This window comes from Thalassophryne amazonica, chromosome 12 (assembly GCF_902500255.1).
Source record: "Thalassophryne amazonica chromosome 12, fThaAma1.1, whole genome shotgun sequence".
Taxonomy (NCBI): domain Eukaryota; kingdom Metazoa; phylum Chordata; class Actinopteri; order Batrachoidiformes; family Batrachoididae; genus Thalassophryne; species Thalassophryne amazonica.
The window spans coordinates 13,756,175-13,763,835 of record NC_047114.1 but is presented as its reverse complement, the minus strand read 5'-3'; the positions used below and the strand labels follow the sequence as shown (position 1 = coordinate 13,763,835).

The 7,661-nt window shown below is 38.8% G+C and overlaps 1 protein-coding gene across 2 annotated transcripts in view; it reads left to right on the top strand.

Annotated features, from left to right (window-relative positions):
* The first annotated feature begins 1,950 nt into the window (after window positions 1-1,950).
* The window catches only part of LOC117521809 (gastrula zinc finger protein XlCGF57.1-like), a 37,367-nt gene continuing 31,656 nt past the window's right edge, over window positions 1,951-7,661 (top strand). For both annotated transcript variants that reach the window (XM_034183158.1, XM_034183159.1), the window contains exon 1: window positions 1,951-2,051. The gene's annotated coding sequence lies outside the window, so the exon portion shown is untranslated. The remainder of the gene's footprint in view (window positions 2,052-7,661) is intronic.

The window sequence follows — 7,661 nt, the reverse complement described above, 5'->3', positions numbered from 1 at the left end:
TTCTGTTCATTATTTTTATGGACAGAATTTCTAGGCGCAGCCAGGGTGTAGAGGGGGTCTGGTTTTGAAGGTCTGGGCGGCTTTGCTTGAGCTGCTGCCCCGTGACCCGACTCTGGATAAAGCGGAAGAAAATGGATGGATGGATGGATGAATGAAATAAATAAAGAAATTAAATGATTTAAGAGAATACAGTATAGTGTCATTTCCCCCACCTTGTTTTCTCTCCTGCTCCTTTATCTCCCAATTAATGCTCCACACTGTAACGGTTGCTGGCGGAAAAATTAGATTAGATTACATTACATTAGATAAAATATAACTTTATTGATCCCTTGGGAAGACTCCTTCAAGGAAACTTTCAGCAGCACTGTATAGCAGCACACAGAGTAAGAAACACACAGCGTATCAAAAGTGATAGCCAAAAAGAAAACAGTTTGCAAATATAAATATAAATATAAATAAAGAAATGAACTGATTTAAGAGAATACAGTATAGTGTAATTTCCCCCACCTTGTTTTCTCTCCTGCTCCCTTGCCTCCCAATTAATGCTCCACACTGTAACAGTTGCTGGTGGTAAAATTAGATTACATTAGATTAGATAAAATAAAACTTTATTGATCCCTTGGAAAGACTCTTTCAGGGAAACAGGTTCCAACAGCACTGTATAGAAGCACACAGAGTAAGAAACACAGAGTATCAAAAGTGAAAGCCAAAAAGAAAACAGTTTGCAAATATAAATATAAATGCAAATACACAATATAATGTGTATTTGCTGTGTGTCGGTGTGTCGGTTTGCAAACCACCAAAACCTCGACAGAAAAAGAAGAAGAAGAAGAAGAAGAAGAACAGAAGACGCAGCAGCAGCAGCAGCGTTTTGATTGGCAAATGTGTCAGTCACTACACTTGCACCACCTGCTTGGATGTGTGTAATTGCATAGTTATGGTGAACAGGGTTGTTCAGTATAATATATAGTACAGTACAATTCCCTCCATCTTCTTTTTTTTTCTTCCTCTCCTCCCTTATCTCCTAATGTCCTTATTAATATAGAGAGCATATCTCACCCATATTGGCCTCTCTTCATTGGCTTCCTGTTAATTCTAGAATAGAATTTAAAATTCTTCTTCTTACTTATAAGGTTTTGAATAATCAGGTCCCATCTTATCTTAGGGACCTCGTAGTACCATATCACCCCAATAGAGCGCTTCACTCTCAGACTGCAGGCTTTCTTGTAGTTTCTAGGGTTTGTAAGAGTAGAATGGGAGGCAGAGCCTTCAGCTTTCAGGCTCCTCTCCTCTGGAACCAGCTCCCAAATCGGATCAGGGAGACAGACACCCTCTCTACTTTTAAGATTAGGCTTAAAACTTTCCTTTTTGCTAAAGCTTATAGTTAGGGCTGGATCAGGTGACCCTGAACCATCCCTTAGTTTTGCTGCTATAGACGTAGACTGCTGGGGGGTTCCCATGATGCACTGTTTCTTTCTCTTTTTGCTCTGTATGCACCACTCTCCATTTAATCATTAGTGATTGATCTCTGCTCCCCTCCACAGCATGTCTTTTTCCTGGTTCTCTCCCTCAGCCCCAACCAGTCCCAGCAGAAGACTGCCCCTCCCTGAGCCTGGTTCTGCTGGAGGTTTCTTCCTGTTAAAAGGGAGTTTTTCCTTCCCACTGTCGCCAAGTGCTTGCTCACAGGGAGTCGTTTTGACCGTTGGGGTTTTTCCGTAATTATTGTATGGCCTTGCCTTACAATATAAAGCGCCTTGGGGCAACTGTTTGTTGTGATTTGGCGCTATATAAATAAAATTGATTGAATTGATTGATTGATTAATATAGCATACGCCAGACTCCATTAATGCTCCACACTCAACAATTGTGGCAGTAATGAACCGTCTCGGTTTGCAAATCGTCAATAAACTCGACAGTAGAAGAAGAAGAACAGCCAATCCCTGTGCTGTTTGGATGGAGGCTACAGGCTGCTCGCTGACGTTCGTTGTTGTTAACATTAGCACTTTATTCTCGTCATTTTTCCGAGTCTGTGCAGTGGTGTACTTCAACAGGTAACAGACTGTATTTGTATATTAGCCAAAAAAAAATGGCTCTGGATGCTTCGGACTCATTAACAGACCAGTTAGCAGCGGGACTAGTTTTGACCTGGTTAGCATAGCAGGTAAACAGATCAAAGCTAATTTGAATGCATTAGCTGTTCGTAATATGTATATGATGTATGTCGCGGACATGACGAGCGAAGCTCTTCAGCATCTCACCATGTCATTTAGGTCCTTCAGACGTTTTTAGAGTAAATACTTCGGTGGAGCATGGGTATGGCTAAAACCTTTCAGCTTTCAGACCCCCGCCTATATATATATATATATATATATATATATATATATATATATATATATATATATAATTGCCTTTCAGCTTCCCCCGCCTTTTAAATCTTTATTTTTTTGCCTTTCAGCTTCTGGGCCCCAGACCCCCCCCTTTTTAAGCATTTTTCTTTTTTGCCTACAATATGGCCAGATTATCATATTGTCATATCAATATGATGTATGATATGACTGATTTCACACAAAGTGCAGCAACAGTGAATATTAAATATTCTTAAACAAAACAGCAGCCAGGTGGTTAATGTACTTGGTTTCAGTGCGGAAGGGTCCCGGTTTGAATCCCACCCCACCACATTTCTCCATGTAATGTGGAGTTGCGTTAGGAAGGGCATCCGGCGTAAAATTTGTGCCAATTCAACATGCAGATCCACCTTGGATTTGCTTTGGCGACCCCGAGTACAAACCAAGGGAGCAGCCGAAGGGACTTACTTACTATAAGCTTAGGATACAGTGCCCTTGGAACACTTGGTATTTCACACATATTATGTAAGAAAGATTAAAAATAAAATTATAAAATCAAACCTTCACTGTGCCTTGTGATAGAATTGCTACGATGACCGCTCCAAGATGGCGGGCTCATTTCTTGCGCCACAGCAACCAATGCAGCATCTCTTTTTTTATAATGTCTATGCTTGTCTACGGTTTGTGTTTTGTTTTGTTTTTTTCCGGATTTTTACGAAAACGGTTTGTGGCTTTTTCCCCACTGCGGAGATTTTTTGTGCCATTTCCGGTTTGTGCCTTTGTCTACCATCGGTTTGTGTCTTTTTACGGCAAAGGTTTGTGATCCCCCCCCCCCCCCCCCCAAAAAAAAGCAAAATGGGACTTTAATTAAACAGTTATTTTACCTGAAAAAATATGTTTCACTGTTGATGTTTCAAAGAACACCAGATAAATACTTATCCTAGTGTTAATATGGAAGTGGCTATTCACAAGCCAAGACAGTCTTGCAGATAATTTCCTATCAGCTATTTGCAAGTAGGGTTGGGTATCGAGAACTGGTTCTTTTCGGGTATTGTTAAGAAATTATTCGATCCACCGATATCAGTATTTTTGCTTAATGATTTCTAGGGATGTCCCGATCAGGTTTTTTTTGGCCCCGATCCGATTCCGAGTCATCTGATTTTGAGTATCTGCCGATACCGAGTCCCGATCCGATACCTTAAAAAACTGAATGAACAATGAACAAATGCTAAATATATAATTTTTCATTTTAATCACCTTATTTTATTATTTATCACTTAAACAGTGCACTTCTCCTTGAGGTAGCTTGAACAATCAAGTAATAATCTACCAGACTTAAAAAAATGTACAAATTTCCATGTTATTTTATTTGTCTAAAAATATATGTCAAAGGTTCCTTATGTTAAACAAGAAATTATCTAATCTGAAATAACAGGTGGTTTTAATTTATAGATGAAAGGTTTTTAAAGAGCCATTTATTGATTTAGCTATTTTAATTAACTTTTAATAAACAGTAATCAGAAATTTTGAGTTAACAAACAACAACAACAAAAAACATTTCCAAAGATTTTTCTTCAGACGTGGTTTCTGCGCTGATCTGTGGTTCAAATCCCCGCCTGACTGGAAAATCACTAAGGGCCCTTGGGCAAGGTCTTTAATCCCCTATTGCTCCCGGTGTGTAGTGAGCACCTTGTATGGCAGCACCCTGACATTGGGGTGAATGTGAGGCATAATTGTAAAGCGCTTTGAGCATCTGATGCAGATGGAAAAGCGCTTTATGAATGCAGTCCATTTACCATTTGTACAGATCAGTGGTTTCTGCCACTATTCTTCCGTGTTTTGGCCCGACGCGTCGTTCCTATTGGACAGCGCGAAGCTACGTCACAGCTCAGAGCGTCGAAAGTTCAAAAGTCAACTTGAAAAGTAAAAGGAAAAATCAACTTACATTTGCGTCCTGACAGTCCTCACTGTACCCCTCTGATGCTTTAGCAGTGTTCAACAAGTTCAGAGCAGCGCAGTGAACGTGAATGAAAACGGAAGCTCTTTAAGACGCATTCCTAAATGTGATGAGTGTGCACGTCGCTCGTGCGCACACCATCTCTCACTCTGTTTTGCAGACAAACGATCACAGGACAATTTGTTTTTTTCTTTTTTGTTAATCAGATGACAGATCATCATCCTGAGGACTTGGTCAGCACTAAGTCCTGCTACACACAGAAGGATGACTGAGCAAGAGTTTTGGTGGGAAAGTGTCCATCATCCTCTTGTCATTCCATCGAGGCGTCAGGCTGAGCGCGTAAACACACAAACAGCAGTTCTGCGAAAGAAACCTTGCGCGCGTAACTCCCCCACCTCTGTCCGGTTGAACTTATGTTTTTTTCTTTTGTTCAATTAAAAAAAAAAAAAAAAGATTGGGTTAAACTTTGACCACGTCAGCCTGCTGACAAGTGGCAACCCAGCTAACAATGGAACGTTGCCTGAACGTTACATCAAAGTGGCAGTAACGTTGCATCACAACGTTGTAGTAACGTTTATTTGTAGACTCTCCAGAACGTTCCTGGGATGTTGCCAAGAACGTTGCCAACCAACCAACCTAGAACATTCTCAGGAGGTTGTGACACATTGCAATTTGTTGTGCAATTTGCAAGTTGGGGAACATTGCAACTTGCAATGTCCCCCAACACAAAGGAACACTGTGAACACTGCATGAGTCTGTAAATTGGAAGTTTATTACTTTAGAAGTATTATTACAATAGCAATGCATTAAGCCAGTAACTTGATTAGTTCTCATCTGCCCTCCAGTGTTATTACAATAGCATTAAGCCAGGGATCAGTTCTCATCCGTGATGTGTGACCCATGACTAAGGTTCAAAGATTTTGTTGTTATTTTCACTGTGCAATTGTATACACTACAAAACGAAATTTCTTTTCTCAATCAGTGACTTCAGTGCAATAAAACTTCAATAGAATAATTTACCTTACATAAATAAATAAACACAAAATAATACAGTCATAGAAACAGGTAAAATACAGTCCAATCTCTCAGGTACTAAGCCAGGTGACATCATCCAGTATTATTACAGTTACAATAGCATTAAGCGATGGATAAGTTCTCAGTATAAAATGAACTAGAAGGGCCAACGTTAAACAAAAACTGAAGATGTCTCCACCGCCCACCCTTTAAAGCAGCAACATCAGTCCCGGATCCAGACCGGTTTTGACCGATGTAGTTGCATCGGTCAGATTTTTTTTACGCATTGTTCGTCATCGGTGAAAAAAAAAAAAAAACCTCAAATAATCCCGAATAGTGTTGAACGTGTCCCCGTGGTGAACACAGCTTTTGATTTGTTCCCATAATGGTGGGTGGATCACAAAGGTGGATCACAACAAACATAGCGTCAGTGCAGTCAAGTTGATGATCATGGCATCCAGGAAAAAAAGTTGTTGTGCAAGGAAAATTGGGCACTTATTTCTTGTCTCCCCCGCACCTTACAGAGGGGGAGACATAAGTTCTCAGTATAAAATGAATCACTTCTCATCTGACCCATGACTAATTGTGGCATCATCACTCATGGCACTGCCGTCCATGGCGTCATCATTCACTACACAATGGTCCATGGCATCGGCATCCACATCATCGCCCATGGCTTCATCCACCCCAGCATCTGAGTCAGCGTTAACACCAGTACCAATTCTTTCATCCTCCTTCTTTGCCTAAAAAACAAAGAAAACCATTCAGAAAAATACTATACAATAACTTCTATAGTGCCAGTCCCCTCAGCACAATGAAGTTCAAGGGCGCTCAACCAGTCCATGTATTAATATGCAAAATCCTTAATTCAATATCTCAATTTTTACAATTCATATTTTAATTTTTCAGAGGATACTATTCAATGGTTTCAATCCTATCTTTCGAACAGAAAGCAGCGTGTTGTTGTGAATGGTGCCACATCCTCGTATCACCCTAGTTATGTTGGTCTTCCACAAGGCTCAATATTAGCCCCTCGATTATTCTTTCTGTATAGAAATGATCTCCCCGATGTGTGCTCTGAACTAAATATGCAAATGTATGCAGATGACGCAGTAATCTTTACCCAGGGAAAGAGTGACAAAATATCTGTAGACCTCACAAATGCACTATGTAAAATACACAAATGACTACATAAAAATTGTCTTCTGCTGAACACCAAAAAACTGTATGTATGATGTTCACCAAAAGACCGATTAAGCTAGCCAGATCCCATGTTTTCTTGGAAGGGGAAGAACTGTGCTTGTGAACCAATTCAAATATCTCTGAGTGATATTAGACCCAAATCTTACATTCAAAAAACATATCAAAAAGGTAAATCACACTGTAAAGTTCAGTCGATCTAATTTTAAACAGATAAGACCGTTTATTACAATAGATGCGGCCAAATCTTACTTACACTTCATGTCACATATAGAGTATTGCATTACAACATGGTCCTTTGCAGGAACAACTGTACTGAAACCAGTAGAACAATTGTACAAAAAAGCCATTAAAAAACAAACAAACAAAAAAAACAGATTTCTCGTCACCGTCCAATCTTAGAAAAATATAAGCTTTTAAGTTTTGAGAATTTCATGCTATTTAAAATGTGTTGTGCTGTGTACAGGTCCCTGCACAATTTGGCCCCACCCCCTCTGAGGAACTATATTAACAGGAAAAGTAACAATGAAATTAACACCAGATCCTCCGCTAGGTGTGATTGCGAGATCAAATTTTGAAAAACTGTCTTTGCTCAAAATGTACTCTCTATTAGGGGCAGTAGCACATGGAATACTCTGCCAACGACAATCAGGTTCAGCCTCACATTTGCTTTATTCAAGACACAGCTTAAAACATGGCTGAAAGATAACCAAACCTGTAATCATTACGAGTTAAAGACATGCGAAAGCAATATACTTTCATATACACGCACACAACAACACATAGGTAAGCTTATGCACACCAGCACTTTAAAGAGATACTGCAGCTGTATCGCGCACTTTACTATATATATATATATATATGTATATATGTATGTATATATGTATATATGTATGTATATATGTATGTATATATGTATATATGTATGTATATATGTATGTATATATGTATGTATATATGTATATATATGTATATGTATATATATGTATATATGTATGTATATATGTATATATGTATGTATGTATGTATATATATGTATGTATGTATGTATATATATGTATGTATGTATGTATATATATGTATGTATGTATGTATGTATATATATATGTGTATATATATGTATGTATGTATGTATGTATATGATG